This window comes from Ictidomys tridecemlineatus, chromosome 3 (genome assembly GCF_052094955.1).
Source record: "Ictidomys tridecemlineatus isolate mIctTri1 chromosome 3, mIctTri1.hap1, whole genome shotgun sequence".
In the NCBI taxonomy this organism is placed as follows: Eukaryota; Metazoa; Chordata; class Mammalia; order Rodentia; family Sciuridae; genus Ictidomys; species Ictidomys tridecemlineatus.
Genome location: NC_135479.1, coordinates 148,575,173 through 148,588,606, shown reverse-complemented (window position 1 = coordinate 148,588,606; position 13,434 = coordinate 148,575,173). Strand labels below are relative to the sequence as shown.

Here is a 13,434-nt window from a genome sequence, read left to right as displayed (position 1 = left end):
GAGCAAAGTCAGGAGAGGGAAAGGGAGAGTCAGATATAATAAATATATATGGAAGATCAGTGGAGTAGAAGAAGGAGATTGAGAGGAACAGAAGAGGAACAGTAAAGGGGAGAAAATACAATTATATTTATACATTTTATATATATTTTATTTACACATTATATATATAATTTATACATTTTATATATTTATTTTATATATTTCATATGTATTTATTTTATGTATTTTATTTTTATATAATATATAATTATATATATCACATATGTGTGTGTGGGTGTATATATATATATATCACAGTGAATTCCACTATTATGTGTATCTATAAAGGACAAATTAAAAATAATACGTGAAAGGAAGACCAGTAGTGAAAAAGAAATAGAGAAAGAGAGGAGAGGAGGGATAAGGGGGCATAAGGACCCAAATATTATGTATAACTGTAATGCACCAATAAAAGCAAAAAAAATGGGGTATGGTGACATGCACCTGTAATCCCAGCAGCCTGGGAGGGTGAGGCAGGAGAATCAAGAGTTCAAAGTCACCCTTAGCAAAAGTGAGGTGCTAAGCAACTCACTGAGATCCTGTCTAAATAAAGTACAAAATAGGACTGGAGATGTGGCTCAGTGGTCAAGGGCTCCTAAATTCAATCCTTGGTACCGCCCCCAAAAGTATTGATTTTAAAAACTAGTTATCTTAAAGCTACCCCCCCTCCAAAAAATATTCCACAAAACATTGTCCTTTCCTTCTGAAGATTTTATGATGCGTTGTTATCATTAACCGCTCCTTTACTATTAAGCTTAAATGGCCATTGAGACAAACAGTTCTGAGATAATTCTTCTACCACTAAGACTGGGGTGGCAAGTGTTAGGGGTAATATTCGTTTAGCCTCTGAGCTTTCTAAGCAGACTTGGAGACTTTGCAGCTCCAGCAGCCTTCTTGTCTATGGCTTTGATGACACCCCCAGAAACTGTTGGCCTCATATCACAAATAGCAAAACAACCCAAGGAGGATGGTCAGAGAACTCTCAATGCTCATGGGCTTGCCTGAACAATATCGAAGATGTCAGCTTCACCAGATTTCAAGAATTTAGAACCATCTTCCAGCTTCTACTAGAGAAGAGAGGCAGCGCATTACCACCAATTTTTCAAACATCTTAAGACTTATCAGTAGGACAAGGTGGTGGCAGAATGCAATCCAAAACTTCAAGCAGCTTGGTTCCACTGGCACTGCCATCTTTATGGGTGACTTTCCATCCTTTGAACCAAGACATGTCTGCACTTGGCTCTAGTATGTTGTCACCATTCCAACCAGAAACCGGCACAAATGCTACTGTGTCAAGGTGGTAGCCAATTTTCTTAATGTAGATGCTGATTTCCTTATACCTCTTCTGGTTGTAGAATCCATTTGGTTAATACCAACAATTAGTTGTTTCACACCCAGTGTGTAAACCAGAAGGGCATGCTCCCAGTTTTGCCCATTCTTGGAGATACCAACTTAAAATTCACCAACACCAGCTGCAACAATCAAGACAGCACAGTCAGCCTGGGTATGCCTGTAATCATGTTTTTGATAACATCTGTATCATGGGGGCATCAACAATAGTCTTGGGCTGGATTTGTGGCTCAGTGGTAAAGCATTTGCCCAGCATGTGTGAGAGGCACTGGGTTCAATTCTCAGCACCACATATAAACTAATAAAATAAAGATGCATCAACAATAGTTGTGTAATACTTGCTGGTCTCAAATTTCCACAGGGAGATGTCAATAGTGATACCACACTCATGTTCTGCTTTCAGTTTATCCAAGACCCAGGCATACTTGAAAGAGCCATTCCCATCTCGGCAGCCCCCTTTTCAAATGTTTCAATGGTTCTTTTATCATTCCCACCCCATTTGTAGATTAGATGGTCAGTAGTGATGGACTTGCCCAAAAATACATGTCCAATGACAAATCTTTTCCTTTCCTATTTTGGCTTTGACTTAGTGGTGATTTTCATGACACCTGTGTTGTGAAAAATTGATTTCAAATATTTTATTTTTAGTTGTATATGTCATTTCATTTTATTTTTAGTTGTATATGTCATTTCATTTTTCTTCTGTCAGGTTAGTTGTATTTTCAAAAAAAATATGTATTAATTTCATCCAAATTTATGGTAGAAACATTGTTCATAATTGTCTTAGTGTGTTTTGATTTTTATAAGATCTATCCTCTTTTTCGATACTAAGGCAGGCAATTTGCATTTCTCTCTTTTTTTCTATAGTGGTGGAATAGACATGGAATAACTGTAAGGGACCACCTGGATAAAATAATCCTGACAATCTTCTCATCTAAGAAATACTAATTGAATTATATTTACAAAGATCCTTTTCCAAACAATGCAACATTCATAAATTCTAGGGATTTTAAGACAGACCTATCTTTTTGGATGTTACCCATTACAACTTGGTTTGCAACAACTTTACACTTGATATGTGTAGGTGTCATCTTTTATTTATCATGCTTATAGTTCACCATAGTCCTTAATTATGGCTTGATATATTTCAATTTTTAAAAAATATTCTTTTTATATTCTAGTCAAATGTTGCTTCTGCCTATTCTCTTTTCTCTTTCTGGGTTTTAAACATAATTTAGACTTTCTAAATATGATTCATGTGCACCAGTTTGCTAGAATTGATTATTTAATAGGAAATTTCTGTGATTGTGTACCATGGATTTCTTGGAATTATCCATTATGAGAATATTTACATTGTGGCAATCAGCAAACACTACAAATTAATATTTCCCCCACCCCTACCCCCAAGCTGGATTATCAGTATAACAGTGTACACCTGTGTTATACTATGTTTTGTTCTTTCAATCCTTTTGTCTTATTATGCTTCAACTAGGATATTTTCTATTCTTCTGTCTTCCAGTTGACTAAATCTATGTTCTTTTGTATTGAATCTCATAAACCCCATCTAGTGAGTTCTTGTTTTCAAATATTTTGTTTTTAGTTGTATATGTCATTTCATTTTTTGTAGATTCCAATTCTTTGATGAATTTTTCTATCATTTCTTCAATTTTTCCATGCCTTCCTTAATATTCCTAACCATATTAATCAAAGTTATTTTAAATTCCTTGTTATCAATTTCAATATCTGTACCATGTGTGGCCCTAACTCAACTGTCTGCTTTTTCTTTTCACCATAAATCACATTTGTTATGTCTCACAGTATGTCTAGAATTTTTTATGGTATGGTAACTTCTGTGTATTAAAAAAAAAGATATGGTTCTTCAGATAATGTTAATTGTCACCAAAAAGAGTTTCTCCTGTCTTCCTTTTCTTTGTCCTTCTTGGAATTTTTATTGAATTTTTATTCAATTTTATTGAAAGGCTGATGTAGTTCCAAATCTTCCACTCTGGTAAACTGTGGAAGATACACCTCTGCCCTTCCAAGATTCTCATCTCAGCTTTTCAGCTTCCTGTCTCCTACACTTTAAAACCTAGCAAATGTCTTGAAGGAGAGACCAGATGTATGTTTAAGGTAAGTTCCCTTCCTTGGTCGTCTTAATTTTTTAAATATCGTGAGATATAGGGGCTTTGGCTCTGCTTTTTAGAAATCTTAAGCTTAGCTCCTCAGCCACCTGTACAGCACCAAAGCTTGGCTAAGACCTGTGTGGAAAGTCAGGCATGTATCTGAAGTGTTTCAGGTTTCCTGTGTAACCACTAAAAACATTATTTTTGTCTCTTTCTCTAAGCAGAATCCCTCTTACTCCCAGGGAAAGAAAGGAGCATTGTTTACCTGCTTACCTGAGAGGTTCTTCCTTTTCTGGAATTTTAGTATTATAGACTTGCTTTTACAGCTGATACTTTTTAAAATATATTTGCAATTCACCTGGCTATTGCAATAGAAACATTAGAGTGCCACAATCTATATATCCTACTTCTTGGGAGAAGTCTCATCATTTCAATTTTTTAAATACCCTCAGTAGATTCTCATGATAGGCCAATATAAGCAATATTGACTTCATCAAAGAAACAATTACAAGGTTGAGGTCTGGGCTGAACTACCTGTAATTCTCTTGGTTTTCCCTCAGGACTACAGGATAAATGGACTCCCATTTGTCATGCCTATCAAGTTTCATGGAGGAAAAAGGAGAAAGTCCATAGAGCAGAAAAGGCATACCAACAAAGGATCACTAACTTTAAAGAAGTATTCCCAAGAGTTCTTACCTGAAACTTCCATTATTTTTATCATTGACCCAAACTGCATCACTTACCCAGTTCTGTTTGTAAGGGAGGTTGAGAAATTAAATACTTTTTAATCTGTGTACACTGTTGCTCATGAAAATTGGGCTTGTCATACTAAGGATAAGGAGAAAATTAATATTAGGTGAGCAGCTAACAATCTCTGTGACAATTCCATTTTTAGCACTTCTTTCAGCTTGTTTCTTATCTGACTAATAAATTCTTCTCTATAATTGCACAAGAGAAAATTTATTTTCTGCTCCAAGTACCTTATCAAAAGTCAAAAAAATCATTCTGCCATTTCATATTTGCATGCAAGCAGCATGACTTGCCTATCTACAGTGGTTCTTTATCAATGAAAAGGAAATAATTTTACTGGCACCATGTTTCTACATCATTCAGTTCCAATAAAAAATTTTCAGTAAACAATTTCTTTACTGATCTCTGCCAAACTGCTTTGGAGGATTTCGTTTTTCAACATAACTTTTTAAAAATAAATTTTAAGTTGAAAATATTATTTTAAAATGGCTTCGTACTGTGTGACATGATAAAAGGACAACTGCTTATCTTAAAGATCACAGCTTAGAATTTTTTCTTTTCTATTACTTTATTTTAGTGAGGTATAAATGACAGTAGAATGCATTTTTGATTCATTGTACACACAACTTAGAATCCTCAATAAACCATGAAATTAGAGCAAGTAAGGATATGATTTATTAGTGACAATGGTTAAATATTTCTCTGCCCGTGGTAAGAGGACAACAGGCTTTAGCTTCAGGCTGGGGTGATAATTAAGACCACAGAAACTTTGAGGGAGTGAAATGTATTACCATGAAAATTAGTTGAATCAACTTTAAGCATTTCAAAACAATACCTTTTCACTTATGTGTGCAAATTTTCATTTACATAACCTCTCTTGGAAATGATCCTGTTTAGAGGGTAAAAGAAGGACCAGATGGCCATCGCAATTCATTGAAATTTTATAATGAAACATAATTATGACCTAAAGATATCTGACAAATATGTATATATTTATGATGAAAATGGCTTATTTCAGATAATATAAAATACAGGTCTTTTCCATGATGTTCTGTAGGCAGCAGGGTAGAAGAAATAAAAGTGATAGATACCATTATTAACATTTTCATAGTAAGTAGAAAATCAATAACCAACTTCTCCTTTTGGTTCTTTCAGGATAAATAAATAGGATTAAGAAAATTAGCAAAGGATAAAAAAGAAGGAAAGAAATCACATACTTGCCACCAATTAAAAAGGTGCTACTTTGTTAACAGTTGCTCACTGTTTCAGGAGGAAATTTTTCACTTCTCTGATTCTGTCGTCATGGCAATGAAAATTGAGACCTATTTCTTCCCAGCTCTAAAATTCCATATAGCAATGATTCACTGAAGCATGAGACAATTCATGCTTCAGAGAAAAGGCAATGGGTAGGAGGAGGAACATCTGTGGGAGACCCTCTCAGGGGCTGGTGCCAGGCACTTTGCATCATCTCATTTAACCCTACCATTAAAACCAGGAAGTCTATTCAATTCATAAAGGAGGAAACAGCCTCACCAAGCACCTTGACCAAGAATACATAAGTAAAGGGAGGTAGTAGGGAATGAAACTGACCAAATTATGTTGCATTCATGAACAAATATGTAGCAACTAGGTCCACTATTATGTATAATTTTACTTTACCAATAAGTTTTTTTAAAGAAACAACAACATAAAAAAGAATACATAAGTAAGTTAGTGCAGTTAGAATTTAGATGTTTCTGACTTCTGAGGTCATGCTATATTCCCTTTGTCACAGTTCTTCTAAACCAAAAAAAAAAAAATAGATAATGTAATTTTTAATCCCAGGCCCTTAGCAAGAATTTCAGATGTACTTTTCTTATTTTTTTGAAAACTTAAAAAAAAAAAGTAAACTGATCCTCAACAGGAAGGCCTCACCTCCTTTCCTGGGAGCTTATGTATAGCATTTTCTGGTATTTATACCCATGCCTGAAATAATATACTACAATATTGTTCTAGTTATAAACATATATAAATCTGGAATATTTAATGGAGAGGAAAGATGCAAAGTGATGGAAGCTGAACTGATTAAGCAAGCAGCCCATATGAAAACTGACTGATGATATTTTATGCAGACTCAAAATTTAACTACTTTGGGACAATTTTTTTTAACATGTGCCAGGTGTTTCACCTGGACAGCTAAGAATCAAATCTTCTGGTGTGTAGCTAGCATTCAATATCTGTTTCGATTTTATATGCACGTTTTTATATATTGTTCTTTCCTTCCTTCCTCTTTTTGTTGGTTGCTGATTTGGTTTGGTTTGGTTTGGTTTTGGGGTTTCAGATTTTTTTCCCCTCTAACAGGAAACAAAGCAGTACAGAGACACCTGTAGAGTTAAAGAGAAAATTGGGGACAATGATCAGGATGCATGCCATTTCCTCCATGTCTGGTGGATGGGTCCAGGTTCCTGTGAGATCAATATTAGGACAAAACACCAAAAGAAATATATTCATGAAAGGAGGATTTAAATACAATAGGCTCCACATTTTGTCCAGGTGATTGAATGTAATACAAAATCAGACAGATATTCTCCCTTCCCCCAGCTCCACCATGGACACAGCTTTGACACACAGCAGATAGAGAACAGCAATGCCCACCAGTCAGGAGGCTCACACAAAGTGGAAGAACACACAATTGTTCATGAGCACATGTGAAACACCAGAGTCAGGGAGATTCCTTGAAACAACTGGAAGAAAATGTTGAGAGAAAAGCTAAATCCCGTGAGAACCCAGAGGGCTAGAAGATAAGACGGACATAAATCTTACATAGCCACAGTTTTACTCACAGTGAGGTTACATGTGTACAGCTTTTAAAAAATCCACATTAAGTAAACAACTCTTTAGAAATAGTGAATACATGTTTTCTGAGTCAATGTAGCAGTTGCAATCTTCTTCACATTATTTATGACCACTGCTTTTGATGAAATTTGATTCTGCAATGGTTAAAAGTGTCAAGATAAACCCAGGAGGAGGATTCGTAAATGAGGACATTCATTTGACAGAGAGACTGTGGTATATGCTCCAGGTATGTATTTTTCCTTTTAATTATTATATATTGTGGGATTTGTAACCTAATTCTGTAATAAAACTATCAATATGCAAGCAGTGACATTTATTTATTTTATTTCTTGCTGAAGTTCCAGAACTAGGGACATAGACTTTTATTTCTAAGGAGTGTTATCTCTGATATCTGACCTATTCCCTACAAACCTCAAAACAAATATGATCCATCACAGCTACAGCCAGTGTAGTAGCCACTTTCTTATTGATTCAGAAGCACAAGAAGGCCAAAATAGCCAAGCAGCCATCTCAACTTCCACTTCAATGAAACAATTGTTCCATCTCCTTAGAGAAAGCATTCTTCACTTTGGAATGAAGGCTTTTAGATAGAAAATCTGGACTGCAAAAATTTGGGATTGTGGATCGCTAGGGAAAATGAGAGAAGGCAGTGCTATTTTGTACCCTTGATTTCTGAACCATGAATCCTGGGGAGACAACACCATATATTAGACACTAGACTTGCAATATATACTATATGTTACAGGATATTTCTTCAGCTCTGCAAAAGTATTGCTACCTACCTTCCACCATCTCTGTCTATGCAAAAAGTCTACCATTATTTCAAGCTAGATGCTTTGAGATGGTGTTGAATATGACAAGATCAATGAATTCTGTGACCATGAGCCCCTTTTTTTTTTTTTTTGCTGCACTTCATTTATTTTGAAATTTCTTCCTTCGTCAGAAGCAATGTGATGTGGAATACCATAACAGTGAATAAGGCATTCTGGAAGGCCACAGAATTAGATTTGGCAAAGCACAGGAAAAGGAAAATACATGATGAAAATTAAATACATAATCTGTGAAGAATAATGGAAGTTGTTCCTTAATGGAAGTTGTCCAATATAATCAATTAATCTACCACTAAGTAGCTGGCTGAATATTCAGGGTCTCCTCAGAAATTTATTTTTCACAGTTGTGATGAAAGATGTACTCTTTGGACCTCAAGACTTTCCTGAGGTGGAAGAAGTTTTTAACATAATAAATTCACTCTCATTTTCCAATCTTCCCATGCTTTGGATACCCTCCTCTATAATATGCCAAGGCAGATCTAGTATTTCACATCATTAATGGTGTACACTATTTTTTAGCTTGAATTTCAACATGGATTATGTAATTTAATACAGAATGTTAGATCTTCCTAATCTCTGAGTAGCAGCCTTAATTCCATCTGCAACCTTAAGTCCTCTTTGTTATGTAGCGCAACATACAGACTACAAATTAGAATGTTGATATCCTTGGGATATCAATTTGGACAGGGGTTGCCTATCATACCTTTCCAACTTACTTACCTCAAGTTTTTTTTTTTTTTTTAGTTGTAGATGGACACAATATCTTTGTTTGTTTGTTTGTTTATTTATTTATTTATTATGTGATGCTCAGGATCAAACCCAGTGCCTCACACACACGATGCAAGCGCTCACCACTAAGCCACAAGCCCAGGCCTCATGTTCCTTTTATCTTCTTAGCTATTTCCTTTGCAGGCCCATTCTCCTCCACTCAATTCAAAACGTTAATACATCTTCTGTTTTCTGCCTCCAAGTGACCTCATCCATTCTTGTGACTTTAAATATCATATAAATTCTATTTCTTTGGCTAAAATGTTGTTCTATTCTCTTTTGTGTGTGTGCGGTGCTTGAACCCAGGGCCTTGAGACAAACACTCTACAAACTGAGCCATATCCACAGCCCTCCTGTTCTCTGTCTTTACACTTGGTTCTCCTTCAAGGGGCCTTACTTTATCACTATATCAATAATAGTCCCCCACTCACATCATTCACAATCACATCACTCTGTGTATTTGCAGTCCTTTATAGGACTAATGATATTTATTAACTATTTTGTTGGTTTATGTATTTGTTCACTGAAGATCTCCCTGATTAGAATTAAGGTCCAGGAAGACAGAGGCCTTGCAAATGTAATATTTTGTTGTACTTGCCATACGTGCTCAAAAATGCATAAAACAAATCAACCAATAAATTAAAGAATGAATAAATGGAGCAAGAATACCTCTTAAAGATCAGAAAAAAAAAATAGAAAACCAAGATAGAGTAACACCACAGAAATAAAGGAAGGACTGAATTGTCCAAAAATTCAATGTATAAAAAGCCCAAGATGCAGACTGAAATGGAGCAAACAATGCTATATATATTTATGAATATGTCATAATGAACTCCACTATGATATAATAACAATAATGCACTAATAAAAATTTTAAAGACTAAGAAAGAGCATGGGGGAAATATCCCAATGAATCTTAGTCATTTTAGTAAGTCATTTAGTCACATTAGTAAGATATTCCAATATAATGGAGGCGGGCCAGATTGCAGTGGGCTATAAAGCAGATGGGACATAAGGAACTAGAGAAACATAAGCTAGTTCTTCACATTTTTGTTTTTTTTAATTGACATAATAATTTTACATATTTCTATGGTACAGTATGATATTTCAGTACAAATATAGAATGTGTAATGATCAAATCAGGATAATTAGCCTATTCATCACCTCAAACATTTATCATTATTTTGTGATGAGAAGATTCAAATCCTGTCTTCTAACTATGTGAAATACTTATACATTATTGTTTACTAGAGTCACACTGCTGTGCAAAGAAACACCAGACCTTATTCCTCCTAAGCAACCTCTCCTATCTGCCCCTCCCTGACTCTTCAGCTTCTAATAACCTGCATTCTACACTGAACTTCTATGAGATTGACTTTTTTTAACTTCTGAGGATGTGTGAAGATAAGAGGTACTTATCTTTCTGTGCCTAGCTTATTTCCCTTCACATAACTGTCATCCACAGGATTTCATTCCTTTTGGAAGCTTAATAATATTCCTTTGTGTATATATACCACATTTTCTTAATTCACTCATCTGTTCATGGACACCTGGGTTGATTTCACACCTTGGCTATTGTGAATAGTGCTGCAATAAACATGAAAAGCATAAATATCTCTTTGACATACTGGTTTTCCCACAGTTTGTTTGTTTTTTGTTTTGTTTTGTTTTGTTGACTGTGAAGGAAAGTAAAAGACAGATTTGTTCCCTACAGAGATAGAAAGCAAGAAGCACAGGAAAGATACAATTTGTAAGTTCCAAAGAAGGAGACTGGCAAAGAGGATGAAGAAACTATAACCTGATCTTGAGACAAGGTCACATTCTCAGACTGAGAGATGAGATACTAGCTGTGGCTTGAGAGTAGAAATAAAAACTTGTAGAACTATTGAGGAGATAATGGAAGTGGAGCCAACTAACAACATGAAGGCCCAAATCAGGGTGAAAATGTCTGGTTTTCACAGAGTGCTTTAACAGCAGAAAAACTCAGCTCTCAGTAGTGAGGCTATGTCAACAGGTCTCAATACCCATGGTGACAATGATATTCCCTTTATCGTGTGATCTCTGCAAATCTGAACAATGTATGAAGGAGGTTATGCCTAAGTCACGATTTTAATAGACTATGCTCATAGTCTTCTGGTAATGATCTGAGCCTTGAGAAGGCTGCTACGACCCAGGTCAAAAAAGTCAAGGAAACACAAAATCCTAATTATCCTGTGGAGAGACTCAGGGAAAATTTAGTGAAGATATAACAATGTGAGCTGAGCCTTAAGGAGTAAGCAATGATCCCCAGAAGGTGTATTCAGACTCAAATTACTATTCAATGACAGTCTTCCTTCTTTGTGCCAGGCATTGTGCTTGAATACACAATTTATTCTTCACTACACCTTATTATGTAAGTAGAAATAGAAGTACATAGAATTTTTATGTTCATTACAAAAAGGTTAAGTGACATCTGAAAGACACGATGTTTATAGTAATAATGAAGAAATATCTGATACAAGTCTATTTGAGTCCAAATTCCATCCCCTTTCCATTTTTTCATGTAGCTTATTACAACATGAAGTGGTCTTAGGTCTTAAAGCAGCCTATTAAAAGCAAACCCCAGCCAGGTGTGATGACACACACCTGTAATCTCCGTGGCTCAAGAGGCTAAAGCTGGAGAGGCCGAGGCTGGAGGACCATAAGTTCAACTTAGCAAGGCCCTAAGCAACTTAGTGAGACCGTGTCTCAAAAAAATAAAAAAACGCAACACATAAAAAGGGCTGGGGATATGGCTCAGTGGTTGTGAGCCCCTGGGTTTAATCCTTGGTACCAAATATATACATATATATTCAGCAGATGCAGAAACACTGGCATTACTTCCCTACTTTATCTGCTGTGCTTAATATCATCTAAAGCCTAATCCCAAAGCTACCAAGCAACTTTCTATACTCTGAGAAATTATATAGCATTAAAAGATACCGCCATATCTGGCTCTGCCAAAGCAAATGGTTCCATGTTCTGTTCTCTTTCATCAATGGCACCAAGCAAAACTGAAAAATTAGATTAAGTTCTGATCTACCTTAATCTGCTTTATAATTTCCAGGGCTATAAGAAAAGTGAGATCAAAATAGAAATTCATACTTATGAGACTTAATTTGCATAATCAGAAGTCCCTAAAGTATTATGTGGGACCTGATACCTGCTGATGGCTACTCTCTTGAAGGAAACATACAAGAAAACATGATTAGGAGCACTGATATTCAAGGTCAGCACAATGTCACAGGCTAACAAAAAATCTAAGGCTGTAGTCAAGAACAATTCTCCCCTGGAAAATCACACTCACATGGAAACAGCTTTAGTAGAAATGCAAAACTCCATATTCTACTACATAAAGTCAATAGTTTACCCTCAATCAAAAGTTCAAAAATAAGGATACAGAATTTACACACCATTTATCATAGGCTGACTCGTCAATTTTCCATAGACTTGAATTGGCTGCATTAAATAATTCAGACAGCTATAGACAGTTCCCTATTTTTGAGAATCACTTGATATCCTGAAATGAGGTGATGGCAGTGTGGAGAACCCCATCCTTCAGACTTCAGCTTCTCCAGGATTCTGGCATACTCCAAAGACTGACAACCACTGAGATTTACTCAGTGCCTTCTAGTTCACCACCATGCCATTTCACAGTCCTCTGGCTAGGAACCTTCCTCAGGCCCAGAGACACTGGAAAGAATGAACCCAATATGTTATCAAGCCCAAAAGTTTTAGGGGATTCTGAAGAGCCCAGGACACAGATTTATCAAGATAGATTCTAAACTTCATTAACATGGACAACTGCAAAGCTGCATAAACTATCACATTTCTCTGAACCTTCTAGGGGACTGTGCCACAAAGAATCTCAATAGATGATATATCTGATAACAGTGATTTTAATCTGACAAAAGATAAAAGCAAAATTAAAATGGCAAAGGCATAACTAGTTAGTTACTTTTCTTAGTACTTTCCATCTTATCTAATTGAATCATCCCAATTTTGAGGTCTATGTGATATTTTTGTATAAGAGATAACCACCAATTCCTCTCTTCCATTCTTGTGACTTTAAATATCATATAAATTTGATTTTTTCTGCTAAAATGTTGTTCTACTCTTCACACATGGTTCTCTTTCAAGAGGCCTCACTTTATCACTATATCAATAATAGTTCCCCCACATCACTCACAATCACATCATTCTGTGTATTTACAGACCTTTATATGGGGGCCTAGGCAGGCCTATGGCACAAGATGAACAAGGGCAACCAACAGGGAAAGCCCTGGGGGCGAATAGCAGGGGGAGTGCCCGCAGCAGAGCCCAAGGCAGTGACATCCCGAAGAGCACGTGGAGTGCAAGCAACTGGGGGGGGGGGGGGCACGACACTCTGAGGAAGGCCAAGCTTAACAGCTGCTGAGGCAGCAGTGGCCATTCAGATGCCCAGTGCAAACAGCGTAGGGCCATAGCCGCTCTGGCTCTTGGCCCAGCAGCACTCAGGGCCAATGTCACAGCTTTTAGCCCTGGGGAACCAGCCAGGACTACCCATATTCTAACTTCAGATGGCCAACATGCGAAGCACTCAAGGTGGGACAGCGCAGAGGGTGGGGACCCCAGAACTGCAAGCAGAATTTTGAGTCACACGGAAAATACAGACAAATGGCTCTAGCCACCCGGCTGGGACGACAAGAGAGACCCTTTGTGCATGGGCTTCTTCCAAGCCC

General features: G+C 36.5%; 1 pseudogene; it reads right to left on the bottom strand.

Moving 5' to 3' along the window:
* Positions 1–1,150: 1,150 nt before the first annotated feature.
* On the bottom strand, positions 1,151–13,145 carry LOC110598397 (elongation factor 1-alpha 1-like; annotated as a pseudogene).
* Positions 13,146–13,434: the final 289 nt, after the last annotated feature.